Below are 15,586 nucleotides of genomic sequence, written 5' to 3'. Positions count from 1 at the left end.
TTTCAAGAACCTAAGCAGAGTGCTCCATCTTTTCAGTCGCGAAAAGTGCATATTCTTTAAATATATATGTACATACACGAATATCTGTATATATACATATATGGCGTATGCCACGCCAGGGGAAAATACGGGTCACGTTCATTTATTTACAGCAACTGCGCTGCGAAAACTTGGCTTGCGGAGGCAGTTCATTCCGGAAATTATTTTATGATTTATAAATTTTACGATTCGCGTACAGAAACCTCCCACGTACGTGTGCGTGGCCTCGGACCCGCACAAAACAAGCTATCGACGCAGCCAGCGGTGGTCAGTCATTGTCACTGCCAAGCAGCGGTCTTCGGGTTGAGCGGCAGTCGAGAAAAGAGTCGGATCTGCGAAGAAAGAAACGCAATTCCCCACACACTCTCATACATCATATGTACATAGACTCACTCCCAAATGAACGTGCACACATAGGTAGCTCATGAAGAAATGTATGTGTCTGCATGACACCGGGTAAGTCCATCTATGCTTCGGTTTCGAGCAGGCACAGCTACCTTTCTGAGGTCTTTCGTCCAGTCAATGCTTTCACATGTACATAACAGAAGTCACTTTTTATACTCTCGCAACAAGTTGCTAAGGAGAGTATTATAGTTTTGTTCACATAACGGTTGTTTGTAAGTCCTAAAACTAAAAGAGTCAGATATAGGGTTATATATACCAAAGTGATCAGGGTGACGAGTAGAGTTGAAATCCGGATGTCTGTCTGTCCGTCCGTCCGTCCGTGCAAGCTGTAACTTGAGTAAAAATTGAGATATCATGATGAAACTTGGTACACGTATTTCTTGGCTCCATAAGAAGGTTAAGTTCGAAGATGGGCAAAATCGGCCCACTGCCACGCCCACAAAATGGCGAAAACCGAAAACTTATAAAGTGTCATAACTTAGCCATAAATAAAGATATTAAAATGAAATTTGGCACAAAGGATCGCATTAGGGAGGGGCATATTTGAACGTAATTTTTTTGGAAAAGTGGGCGTGGCTTGTTTTGTGCGTGTCAACCAAACTCTACAAAGTCGTTTCCTTCAGGCATTTCCATATACAGTTCAAAAATGGAATAAATCGGATAATAACCACGCCCACCTCCCATACAAAGGTTATGTTGAAAATCACTAAAAGTGCGTTAACCGACTACCAAAAAACGTCAGAAACACTAAATTTTACGGAAGAAATGGCAGAAAGAATCTGCACCCATGTTTTTTTTTTAAATTGAAAATGGGCGTCGCCTCGCCCACTTATGGACCAAAAACCATATCTCAGGAACTACTAGACCGATTTCAATAAAATTGGTATATAATATTTTCTTAACACCCTGATGACATGTACAAAATATGGGTGAAATCGGTTCACAACCACGCCTTCTTTCAATATAACGCTATTTTGAATTCCATCTGATGCCTTCTCTGTATAATATATACATTAGGAACCAATGATGATAGCGGAATAAAACTTTACACAAATACGGTATTTGAAAAATATGTAAATGACGTATAATGAAATCTCGATTATCACTTTATCATGCGAGAGTATGAAATGTTCGGTGACACCCGAACTTAGCGCTTCCTTACTTGTTGCTTTTGCTTTTGTTTTTGCATGCCCCAGACACTTGAATGTATGCCAGTATTCACTTACATGTGTGTGTGTGTGCGTTGGTCACGCAAGGGCGATAAAATAAAAAACACACCAACAAAGCCGTAAGCGAAAATGAAATGAACGAAGATAGTGAAATTGAAAGTGAAGCAAAGCAAAAGGCGGCAAATGGGGTGAAGGCGAATTAAGATATCAACATGTCCTCGCGTTTAAATAAATTTAATGGCGTTTGCTTTTTTGGTGCACCTTCAGCGCAAGAAGGTATTTGCTTCTTTAGTTTCACTGTCCGTCTACCTGATAACAAACTTGTGTCGATAGCACCATATCTCCTACTCACAAAGTATTTGGTGAACTTTATTGTAGTTGCTTGTTTTAGCGAGAACAAAATTGACTAATTTTTGTCCCTTCACTGCTGACCTATAAGCCAGTCAATGTGATTTCTAGCAGTCTTTACAAACTGAAATCTTTAATATTAGAAGCGCAGCACTCCTTCTACAACTGTTATCAAAATATTGAACTGATTTAACCCCCAACCGAATTTCACACAGCCAATACACATGAATCATATGCGGGACAGACATTTACATGTGTAAACACTTTGCAACAAAACATAAAAGCTCCCGCACTGTGTGGATGCAAAGCCCACATGAACTTATTAAATGGAATTTCCGAATCATCCCCTGCCGCAATCGAGTGCCAGTGCCAGGGCAACAGGGCTGCATTTGGCAGCGAACAGACTCTGCTTTAGTAATCATTGCAAGCCCCAACCCCATCCTCCGCACCCACTCCCAAACGCATTATGCTCTCCACCCCGAAGTATTTTCAGCTCAATATTATCAAATTTGTATTGTGTCGGCATCAATTGGCAATTATTCGAAATTTACTGCATATTCGAGCAACTGCGAAAACAAAGCTATCAAATTAGTTAAGCCCCCATAAGTTAGGCACGCACATATCAGCGCGGCATAGTAAGTTTTGGAGTGTATTAATAAAGAATAATTGCTAGTGCATAATGAATTTACACAATTTGCCCAACAACGAGTTGTTGTTGCAATTGAAGTAAATGGAGAACAATGCCCACCGGTAGATTTGGTGGAACAGAAGCTGGGCACTTGCCAAATTCGATATTTCTGTAAAGGCGAACCATAACGTTGACTAATATTGAGGAACGATAGTTGTGTGGAGAAACAAAGCGTATTTATATAAATCATCAACAAATTTCGATAAATTTTCAGAAGTTACCCCTCACTAAAATTACTCTGATTCAAATAAGCTACATTTAGTGGCCGACTACACATCCTGCGGCGTTTCCACCTGCCTAAAGCTTCAACCATTTTGCATTCTAACGCAAGCACTTTTAATTTGTATTTGTTGTTAAAATACTTGTAAATAATTCAAGCGCATAACCAGCTATAAATTTTTAAATTCCTTTGGGACTTAATTGATTTACTACAATGTGCTTGCTTTTGCAACGCAATAAACTGGTTTGCGCTCATTCAAATGCATTTAATATTACAGCGCCTAGCTCCGCAATAAAAGGTGAAAAAATGTTATCGGCAGTTTCGTTGTTATCGTCGTTCGATAAATCTTACGCACTCGTAGTGGCAATTTCACAACCGGAAGATACACTTCCAAAAACTCTCTGAGTTATTAGAGAAAACTATAAGCCGAAATGAAACCGCGAACTCAAATTCTAAACAGAGACTTATGTCCTCTGGATAAAAAAACATTATAACTGTAACATCAGCTAAATAGAAAATATAAACTAATTCCTAAGAAGCCTAGACAGTAGTACGAAAACACACAAACTTTCCTTACTTTAGCTGATCACTTTGTTGCAAGGTTTCCATAGATAAGTTGGCCGTCATCTTGACAATACCTTCGACACCAAATACTTTCAAAGGATAAAATGCCTGATTTTATGACTGTTAATGGCACTATTTATATCCCAGGATGGCTGCTAACGCTGAAACCTGGTTTGCTGAGTGTCAGAGCTCTGCGCCGATCTGAAACCGTTTGTAAGTGCTTTACCCACTTCCACATAAGAACCGACGAAGATATCGCTGTGGGTACGCAAAAGAGGATATTATGGACGGAACCAAAAACATCCACATCATGATTTTGGATGATCTTGAAATTCAGTTAAACGAGATAGCTGACACTCTAAAGATAGCTGAAGACGCTTTGAACACATAGTTAATAAATACCTGGGCATATGAATTTGTATGCCTTAGTACAGTTAGAACGTTGGCAAACCTTATTAAAATTGCTGCCGAATCATTACCGAATCTAGCCTCAGCGACTTTAGTCTGTCCTCAGAACTTAAGAAAGTATTCGCTGCAGAGTCGCCCAACGAATTTTTTGAAAGTGCTTTCCAAAGTAAACAGGACTATGTTTTAAATCTAGCACCCCTGGTGGCGCCATCTATATGTCGACTAGTGCGTTAGAATCTGCTATCTTTATCGATTGTCCAGTGAGAATTTCATGATTGGAAGTGAAGTTATTGCGTTTTAAGTGTCAGTATGTTTGTGTTATCGGTGTGAAAATGAGCTTCGAACAAAGAGCCAACATTAAATTTTGTTTTAAAATTGGTAAAACTTTTATCGAAACGTTTCAATTGATGAAACAAGTTTATGTCGATGATTGCCTATCCCGTAGCAGAATGCACGAGTGGTTTCAACGTTTTAAAAGTGGTCGTGAGGACATAAATGACGATCAACATGTGGGCCAATCAAAATCCGTGATCAATAGAAATTCCATGGAAACCGTGAAAGCGTGAATTCATCAAAAATCAGCCGAAATCATCATTGAAATTCATGAAAATGGAATTGAACATCTCCAAAACATCGATTTATTGCATTTTGACCGAACATTTGGGCTTACAAAAGGTGTGTGCACGGTTTGTTCCGCACAAATTGACTGACGACCAAAAATTGCTCAGAATCCAACATTCGATCGACGCTTGTGACCGATTATTTGACCAAAAATCACATTTTAACCATTAACCACTCCCCATTTTCACCTGATACAGCACGGTGTGACTTCTTCCTTTTCGGAAAAATGCATTTGCCCAAGAAAAAGAAAGCGTTATGCAGACGTAGAGGCCATTCAAAAGGCTTGCACCGGCATACTGACGGCCATACCGGCCAACGAGCTAAAACACTCGTTCGACATGCTTTTTGACCGCGTAAAAAGCTGTATTGAAGCAGAAGGAGAGTATTTTGAATAAAATAAATTGATTTTGCCGAAAAAACCATTTGCTCTTTTTCTTTTAAGTCCCGTTTACTTTGGAACGCATCTTGTATTACAATGGAGATCCCAAAGTCCTAGGTGCGTCGTCAGTCATCTACCCCCCCTACAGCAAGAATAATACCAAGATCTTGAAATATCGCTATAATCGGTCCCCCATAGCAACTATAATGAATATAAGGCCGAATTTTGTTAATAAAAATTCTTTGAATAGACTCACTACCAAACCAACGACCAAATTGCTTTTGTGCAAAATATCTAAGACGGGTGACTTCTACAAAACCTAGTCAGCGAAATGTTCAAAATGACCATCGGAAATATATTTTGCATACTTTTTTAATGGAATTGATATACATTTTTCATTTGAACCACTCCAAATATAATTTTCCACACCGATTAGACTCCTGTTAAGGCTCGTATATTTTCACTTTCACTTATCTAAACTAAACTAACGCGTTTAAAATAACTGGATTATACCGCTCAAGTCGACGTCGATACCTCAATTAAAGCTGACAGCGAAAATCCTATTACGCAATCATCTTCCTACACATTAAAACCTCAAATGCACACCTCGAGCTCTTTATGCCATCTCCTCAGTGGGTCTACCCTTTCATTGTTGCTGTCGCCGCAAATAGGCCAACTGCATCATTCAATGTTGCCACAAAATGCCACAGTCATGCAAATGACATCGGACAGCCATTCGGCAGGTTTGAGAAAATTTAATCTGCAAAAATACCAGGAAGGGATCCTTGCTTCGAGCCTTGGCACAGCATGTGTGAAGATGTCCACACGCTCATGTGCACCCGCTCCTCAATTATGCCCGTGCACGAACTAAGTCTTCCGAAACCATGGTAAATGAACAGCTGGGATTCAACACAATGAGTGAAGTAGCAGGTGGGAGTTTGTTGTTGTTACGATACGTTGTTGATGCTATGTCACTCTATTGTCAGCATTAAGGATATTAATATCTCTTGCCAACACGCTACCACACACCCGACCACAAGCACATTTCGGTAACCCTAGACACACATTCATGTGAGCGAGCTCACACTCACACCCCGAAAAGGAAAGGATTCACTTAAGCCGTAAAATAATTAAAATTAAAAGGATATCGTTGCACTCTCGTACTTATGCTTAAGACAGAGTGCGAGAGGTTAGTGGGAAAGCTACTTGTGTTTATGGGACCCACAACATCTGCAGTTTAAAGTGTTTTAAAATTGCATGATTTAAACCCAAAGTTGTACTGTTACCTTTATCCCCATTTATGGAAGTGTGCCTGTCAAGTAATTAGAGTGGTTGCTTTATCAGATGTATCTCAGAGCAAGTGACTTTAGCAAGCTGAATCTTCAAATATGTGTATTAGAGTCCATCCCCCATGAAAGCCTTGAATACACATTGCGATTTGATTTCCGATCACTTCGTTAGAGAATTTAAATTTTATCAAGAAATGCTCGTTTTACCTTTTTGAAAATATTATCAAAATATCATCAGAGAGGAACAAAAAACCATTGAAATGGTTTTCCAAGGCTCTTCATGGATGTGAGCTTTACTAACCTCTGTCCTCAACTTGCGCTGCTCCATTTTCGTGTCAACCCTTCCCTCACAAAATTTCTTTAAACACAGCAAGTCGCAATCGATAAACTCATTTATCACTAAGTGCAAATCCCTTCATAAATTTCTATGCTCGAAGTGTTAAGAAATGCGATAAGATGGCAAAATCTCCATGTAATGCTGCTAGCCATGGTGAGCAACAAACAGTATAATGGCAGCAGCAAAATGCTAACAACATGTAAACATTAATTTTTGGTAAGAGCTCAAAATCATCCTCAGCGCTGAGTCGATGCCAGGCGGCTGCTATGGAAATGTTATTTATTTTTTCCCGTAATGCCTTGCCGAAGCAGCCACGCCACCACGGCAGCTTCAAATAGGTTCTTTATTACAGCTTTTGTTGTCATTAAATGCACGCACACTCGCTTGCAAAACTCCGAGCTCGACAATTTCTTCACACTCAAGGAAACACATGCTCCCAGCAGATAATAGGACAGCACTGGGTGAAAAAGAGTCGACCGTATAATACACAATCAGTACTCAAATTGGCAAAAGGCTTGACTGCAACACTCTTGAGCACCTACTTACCCATAACCCTAACTGATATTAGAAGTTGCGCTGTTACCACATGTTCCCTAAATCAATAGCCTCAAATTTCCGAGAATTATTAGAGATGCCTTAAGAGCACTGCAGTTCGGTCTTGACTGTCGCCCCTGTGAACATCAGGAACCAGTCTTGGCGCACTAGGCACTAGGCGCGTTTCAAGGGGATTCATGAGTGCACATGATTGTTGCGTATACGCCCCATCGGCCCTGCCTCCGCTGCAGTCGTCAGCAATTAGATTTCGCCAGTCACAGCAAATAACTCTGGTGACAACTGAGTAGTGCTGCGCTTATATTTTATTTATGCTTCTGTGTATTTTTTGCACTCGGTGAATGTAGCCGAAGTGAGAGAATTTATGTACTTTCTTAAATATAAATAACTTTGGCGCGATAAGTGCTACAGTGATAAAATAGGAAGAAGAGCAGAGCAAATAATTACTTGCACATATAAATCAACTACATTCGCTATTAGCCTTAGTACTGCTGATACTACACATATGCATACACGGCCAACAGAATGCTTGAGGTATAATTTAATTTGACTTCGGAAATAAATCGAATTTCCACAAATTTGCTAATGGCTGTTGCTCTTCAGTCGTCTTCATTTATTTGAACATCGTCAAAATAAACAAAATGTGTTTGCCACGAAGTTTTCTGACATCGCAATGGCTTTTCGCAGTTCACAAGACAAATGCTAGGAAATTTAAAGGCTCGATGCATAACTAATTTTAAGGTAAATTTGCGTTTTTTAATTCAATTATTTTCAAAATTCCTCGAATACTTTCAAGCACTAAGTCTTTCCACTTCTCCTCTTCGTATGGCAGACGTGCCACAATAGCTTGAATGTGTCTCACAGGAATATTTCTCAAGCTATTAGCTTCAAGCATGCAGTATTTTGCCGCTTGAGGATTTCCATTTGTCAGATTAACATAACTGGAGTGTAACTGTCCAGCAAAATAACCAAGATGCGCAAACTCCTAGAACATATAGAACGAAGCAATGAGAACAGTTGGGATATTCATCTCACTGAAACATTGTTCAGTACACTCCAAAGTTCTTGTGAAAAGAGAAGGTAGTTTTCCTGCTTCGACAGCATTATTCTTCAGTGCCGATAACTACCAATTTTTATACTCTTGCGAACATATTGCTACAGATTATAACAGTTTTGTTTCCTTAACGGTTGTACCTAAAACTAATCGAGACTGATATAGGATTATATATACTATATACAAATGATCAGGATAACGAGACGAGTTGAAATCCAAGTGACTGTCTGTATGTCCGTCCGTCTACTAAGAGCGCAATAAATCAATAGCTAAATGTGCCAAAGGCATTAAATTTTATCTCCGAGATTGCATGAGAGGGCTTTATAGGAATCGTTGTGAAGGTTTTTGGTGAATTTAAGAATTTAATGAAATTTTAAATTCCATCTGATTCTTTCACTTTCCAATACACAAATCAAGAAGCAATCGATATAATATTTTGCGCAAATAATTCCCTTAAAGTATGCACCTTATGACCAAAAATTGCTCAAATGCAACTAAAACCGTTCAAGCCACTAGGTACCGAATATGTGGGCCCCAGGATCTATAGTTGACTTTTGACCGAAAATATCGGTGAATATAATATAAATATATAATGCATAAATATATACAATTGAAATTTAGAGAGAATCCTTTCCTGACAATACTAACTTTGTGTATCAAAAATTGGCTGAATCGGGTCAATCCCTGATGACTTTTTTTACTGAATATATCAGCCAATATTTGAGTTATTTTAATGAAAATGACAGAACTTGTTTTACTCATAACAGTGTATCTTTCTGCCTAAAATTGCCAAAATTTAGCGAAAACCTGACCTAGCCCCCATATAACTAATATCAAGATCTTCGAACATCCGGCTGACTGTAATCCATATGATTCGTGATTGTATGTAAGGTACCTTAATAAAACCCAAGGAACATTTTTTTTGTGTGCGGCATGATAATATTTAATCGATAAAACCGGGTTGAGACTGCCCCAACTCCCATATAATACATAAATAGGTTACGTTTTTCAAACAGAGTCGGTGAGTGTAGGAGTTATGTATGTATATTTAAAATTGCTGAGATTCCGATCCACTGGTTGACGTTTTCCATCTTAAAGTATTTCCCTGGCTTTGATTCTTGCAAGTTGCAAGAGTATAAAATGTTCGGTAGCCCCCGAACTTAGATCTTCCTTTTTTGTATTTATGTTCTTGTATACGCTTTAACTCGAGTACTGCAACACCGTCCTTCCTCCTTTGCGGCAACGTTCATTTTGATTTCGACTTGCTTGCAAGCAATTTATTTATTGCCACATCATAAATCTCAGCATAAAGCCATTGTGGAAAAGAGCTGTTAATGTTCCTTAATGTTCGTGTTGCCGCACCGAACGCACTAGCTGCAGATGATTCTTGTGGCTGTTGCGTTGTTATCATGTTGCCACTTCTGCTTTCTTGCTGCAGCCATCCGATTTTCTTTACTTCCCATGTTCAGCTTTTGGCCATTGAGACTGAGGTTTTCGCCGACCTAAATGTCTCATGAATTAATTCACGAACTATTTACTTTAACGATCGCAGCAAAGTGGGCTTGTCTTAACCAGCAAAAATCCACATTTTGTCCATCTTTTATCATCCATGCAGTGGACTCATCCCACACGCAATTGGGGCACTGCATTTGACATTTGATACCTGATGTTTCCAAATGCCTTAGATTCATCCAATTAACGCAAAGCTCCTGAATAATTGGTACAATAAGAATCTAAACCCATTTAAATACAGATTACAAGACTAGACCGATGCAGGCTGTTGTTCAAACTCTTGGAGTTATCTGTCTAATAGAAGGTTCTTCACGGTTTAAGCCCTTAAAAAATTCTGCTAGATTATTTTAGAAATCTTTTATGTCAGAACTACATGCAGTCGAAAAAGACGCGCCAGCTGTTAAAGCGGCTCTCGCACTTACATACTTGCAAAGGTGTGCGTGCATACATATTTACTCACGAGTTTGCCGCCAAGTTATAAGGTAGGAGAAAGTTCGGAAATTGCGACACGAAGGTGCAATAAACTTAACGACATGTCATTTGAGATTCTGCTAAAGCCAGTGTGTCAACACTAATGACAGTGACACGAGTGAGTACAACAAAAACAAAACAAACACGAAAGCGAACAAACAGAAATCAACTTCGAACAAAATTCATTTCAGTTAATGGCGAATTAGCGTAATTAGTGCTTAACGCGCAAAGCCACAACAACAAATATGCCCAATTCGTGCAACCACTGACAACAGAATAGGGCAGCAGTATTTTTAGAAAAGCAACGAAACTTGATTCGCGCAAAGGCAACCGCTGAAGACGGGCATAACACCGTTATTACAGTCACGTTTGATATGTCATTTCTTTCAATTTGCTTGCACACGCCAAGGAGCATAGGGCCCAAAAGCCAAGCACCCACACAGGCGCTTAGGTCCAACTGCCCATTTTACTGCGTTACTGCGTCACCTCTTTTTGCCGACTGAGAGATGAATTTCAATCAGAGCCTGAAAGATTATGACATGAATGGAGGACGATTTCATTTTCTGCTCTCATCAGCACGTCAAAGTGTTCAGGGCTAAATAAAGGAGAAAGTTTTGAAAATAAAAAACACACAAACAGACAGACGGACAGACGGACAAAGAGACTAACGGACGGCAGAGAAATAATAAATGAATAAAAAATGAAATGGAAAAGAACATTAAAGAGAGCAGTTAATTAAAATAGTAATTAAGAGTGACAGGTGCATTCATTTCCCTCTTTTCGACAGGCAGATAATTTGTGCGACTCCTCCTCCGCTCGTCCGACACAAGTAACGAGCTCGACGGTCGCGACTACAACAAGTATGAACTGAAACAAAATGCTTTTGGATGCAAGTTTTTCTTTGGCAACAAGTGTTTGTTGACTTTTATGTATGGATGTGAGACTGAGGGGAAAGTGGGGAAGTGACTCGAGCTGAATGATGCCTCTGAAGTGGGTCATGCTGAGCCATGCTGAAAGACGGCTGCCAGCAGACTGTCACGAAATTGGATTGCAACCCAGCAAAATATTGCAATATATTTTTTAATGCAAAGTTAGTCATTTAGAATTAGAATAAGGCGGCACGGCCCTGCCACAAATCTCCTAGTATATTTAAACATTTTAATTTTCTAATCAACATTTCGGATCGATAACCACAGATTTAAAGGTAAATATTAACGGAAATTCGGCTTCTAGTAATTGTTGCTCTTGTGCCACACTTCGGACATACCGGCACAAATTACGAATGAAGAGTTGGTGCTAACGATACAAAGCGATTTCTTTATAAAAGTGGGTCAAACCAAATATCCGCACCTCATTACCGAAGGATTAATTTTCCTACCGGGCGAAAAAATGTGAAATCAAACGACATATACATACATACATATGAATAGTATATATGACCTACTGCAACACTTTCATGCAACATTTGCATCCACGAAAGCCATGTGTCTCCGTTTCATTTTCTAAAGCTCGCTATTAATTTTTCCATTTGTTTGCGATGTGCGCGGCTCCAATTATTTGTCTGTCCCTTCCAATTAAGCCGCATACAGCCACCCATGCCAAGCCTCAGCTTTTGGTGAGAAAATAAATATTCGATACATTCAAAATAAATTACTCGCTACTTGTAAATATGTATGAAATACATATATGAATGTTTGTATATGTACACACGGGTATGTGTATGTGGGCACACACAAAAGTGAATTTATGTTGTCAGCAGAAAATACCCAAGGACAGGCGCTCAACGCCTCTAAAGGGACTATTTTCATTGACGCATAGCAGAAACGGCAAATTTTTAAACGACATTATACTGTAATATCGCAACTACAAAATAAATAAGTCAGTATCGAGAAATTAAAGGTGTAATTCCCAAAGACCCTAAAATTGATAGCCGCCGTGCGAGCTGTGGGAATTTCAGTCGAACTGCCCATAAATCTAGCAAAATACTGCACGGTTGAGCTACTGCGAAGCTGAAAGGATATTGTGACATTGCATACAAGATCTGGGAACTGCTTTAAGCAGATTACAAGTTCTCCTCCAATCCATTTGAAATCCATCTGAAATCCTACATTCTACGAAAATTGCGCCGAGATTTTAATTCCACCACAGACGCACTGTGTCTCCATTGAAGCAATGTGAAGAAAGCAATGTGCGACGGCGGGATTATCAAAGCTGTAACGTACAGCGTACGGCGACCAGACTGCCAGAGTGAGAAAATCTTTTGCAAATTTTCGATAATCCTTTAAAATTTAAGTACTGGATGCCACCACCTGAGCAATGTACAGAGTGCACACGTCTAATTTTTTCCTTAAGATCAAGCACAACTCCTGTACATTCGCTTAATCAAAGCAGTGATAAACAACGAAATCCTTGATTCTTCACTCAGTTTCACTTTGCTCAAAAATGACACTCATACGCACTGACGTATTCCTTTTCATAACCAATTGATAACACTCATACGCGAGACATATGCCATGCAAAGGAAGCACAATACTTACTTCCCTGCCCAAATGTTTCACTGTTTGCTATTGCGTGTGCAGTTCTTGCAACAAACAGCGGCACATCAGCGCAGAAGGGAGCTGTTCCGTTCAATGGCGAACGACCTCATTCGATACATAAATATTGAACCAAGAAAAAACAGTAACAATAAAAAGTTGTGAAAATATAGTGGAAAAATTTTTTCAGCAGAGAATAAAACTGGGTAACGGTGATTTTGAATTTTTTTCGTTTCATTAAAAATTGATTGCGTTGTTGCACATTGAGCAAATATTTGCGACGTGGCTCCGAAACTGCATTGGCAAACAAATACGAAGCGAACTCAGATCGGCATACAAGAGTGATAGCGTTGTGCAACTGGCAAAGTGAAACAACGCTTTTAGTATTACATTTGGAGGAACACATCTTTGCAAACAATTCCTTATGTTGTTTATATTTTTTCTTTTAACTTGTAAATAATCTGAAGATATAATTTCACAACAAAATCACAACCGTAAAGGTAAGGAATTTAATCAGCAGATAATAAGAGTTATTTAAAACTCAAGTAAAAATAGATATAGGCCAAGAATGCATATAAGCCCAAAATAAAAAATTGTGATAGCATTGCCAACGAATCGTTGGCTACTAAAAAGTAGCAAGAGCGAAATAAGTTCATTAAGAGTGAGGTGTATCACTGCTGGTTGCCTAGGTTCCACGTATACTTGTACTTCTCTAACTCAAAAGGCATGAGACAAAAAATATAAGACGTAATGCTGAGAACTTAAAGTATATCTTAAGTAAGGTAAGTTAATTGGTTTTTGAATTTTGTATTTATGACGTTTATAATTCAATATGCCATACTCAATCGAGTAATAAGATCTAGTTGCCATTGAATCATGCTAAAATATCCATTTATGGTATATGGATACAAAATCGTATATTAAAGGGAATTATTTTCAATATTTTCAAGGGTTTAATACACTTATGGAATTTATTTGCCAATGTTAAACAAAGTTGGGGCGTCATCTCAAACTAACAACTATTGTTATATAAAGCTTACTAACGACTATCCATCTGTAATTCGCATTGAACAGGATTACTGAAATATTAAGGAACTCACCTTGTTAGTTACAACACGCTGACACTGCTGGCTATGAAGCCATTACATCCGAGTACGCAGTGTCGTAAAGTTGCTCGATATGTGGAATAAAATATTTTCAAGTTAGTATAAATCACGGGTCTGCAATGATAGGCATAACCACACACTAAAACTCGACTTTTCACCGAAAAGAGGCAACAGATAGCGAACTCGATTAGATCTCCAAACGAACTTTCCCGCTTCCAAAAAATAGAGCTTAAGTTCACTGAGTAATTGCAGCTTGTTGCGCACTTTTTTATATACTTTCACTCGCCATGGTTTGATACCCACCAGCGCTTGCTCCCAACACTTCCGACGCGCAATTAAACGATTTGCCCACGGATAGGATCTTAATCGGTATTATTTACAATAATTTTTCCATTTTGATTGGCACTTGCTCAATTTGCTAAAAACATGGGCGGCTGCACACAACAACTCACATATTCTCTACTATTTCTATTTGAGGAAATGGTGTAGAGTTTTGCGACCCAAAGTGATGAAGGGCCATTAGCATTATGCCTTTCGCTGCTATTTCTTTGCTTTGCACACACTACATATTAAACAAGCCACTCAGTGATTTAGATGAAAACGGAAATTCGGAAAGTGGTGGGATGTCTAGCACGCAAATGTATCGACACAAATCCGCGGTAAGCCCTGAAAGCGCACATGGGCACTCGAAAACACACGCCCGCACAAACTTGCGCGTTGTATTTTTATATTTCCGATATTCTGCTTCGTTTTTACGGCTACGTTTTCTAATTTACCACTGCGACAAATTCCACTGATTTCTGTTGTTGTTGTTGATGTTGTTGCTCTTATCATTTGCTATTTAGTTTCGCCCCGAATTCATCCTCACTCAGGGCACAACAGCGGAAAATCCGCTTTGACGCGCACACACACGAACACGAGCGGTTTCCGCGCGAGATCGCGGCGATTGTATCGTGGCGAGGCGAATCAGCCGACTCACATGGCGTATGAGTGACATTTAATTTCAGCCGGCGTACACCATTTACACAACACTGCCGCGCGCCAGCATCGCAAGTAGAGAATAGCTGCGGAATCCCAAAATATTGCGGTGCTTGGAAAAATAATCCTTGGCGAGTCGATTTTGATGTGTTCGTTGGGGACGCCTCGGCAACGAATTATTTTGGTTTCATTCACACATTTACTCCAAAATTATTTTTTTATTAGGATATTTAAGCTTTCACAAATCTTTAAGCACACAAGCACTTAATTTAAGTGCGGTTCACTTTTTCCGAAAACCTTACGAAACACTTGCGAGTCGCCTTAGTGCCAGCGTTTTCCCGCCTTATCCGACGCAAACACGTTATCGCTTAGAATTCCGACGTCAACTAGTCTCGCGCGCTGTTCACAAACTGACGTGCTGTTTTGTTCTTTGGGCTCTTTCGTATAGCCTGCGTCGGCATGTCTCGTGCCTGCAAATGTCAACAAACTATTACCAGCCCCAACGTCCTTTGCCGTCATTCCACGGTGAACTCGTTTTGCCTTAATCGCACGTGAACACAAAAGCTCCTAACTCTTATACGAACTTCGGCTGAGGCGCATGTGCCGCTTTTACGCCCTCTCTCGTCGGTTGCGCTCACCTGACTCGCCTACATGCCCGACATCCTTGTGAAGACTTGGGTAACTCATATAAAATTGCGTCCGCACTGCGAAGCCTTCTCAGTCACAGTGTGTAAAGCTTCACGCGGAAACGCAACCATTTCTGGTATGCCACGGGCACGCAAGCATTGTTGACTTTACACTTCCGTAAACGCTTATGTCGGTAAAGTTTCGAAAAATTTCGCAGCCACTACTTCTGTCAGCTGCATAACCCCCCCCTGCTATAGTGCCATTAATCACTATAACTTTTTTCGT

The 15,586-nt window shown here is 39.6% G+C and overlaps 1 protein-coding gene across 2 annotated transcripts in view; it reads right to left on the bottom strand.

The window, feature by feature from the left end:
• LOC126759207 (teneurin-a) overlaps nt 1-15,031 on the bottom strand; it is a 233,261-nt gene extending 218,230 nt beyond the window's left edge. For both annotated transcript variants that reach the window (XM_050473899.1, XM_050473900.1), the window contains exon 1: nt 13,691-15,031. The gene's annotated coding sequence lies outside the window, so the exon portion shown is untranslated. The remainder of the gene's footprint in view (nt 1-13,690) is intronic.
• Between the last annotated feature and the right edge of the window lie 555 nt (nt 15,032-15,586).

This window comes from Bactrocera neohumeralis, chromosome 5 (genome assembly GCF_024586455.1).
Source record: "Bactrocera neohumeralis isolate Rockhampton chromosome 5, APGP_CSIRO_Bneo_wtdbg2-racon-allhic-juicebox.fasta_v2, whole genome shotgun sequence".
Lineage (NCBI taxonomy): Eukaryota > Metazoa > Arthropoda > Insecta > Diptera > Tephritidae > Bactrocera > Bactrocera neohumeralis.
The sequence above is the reverse complement of the archived record's forward strand: the minus strand, read 5'-3'. Positions and strand labels throughout refer to the sequence as shown.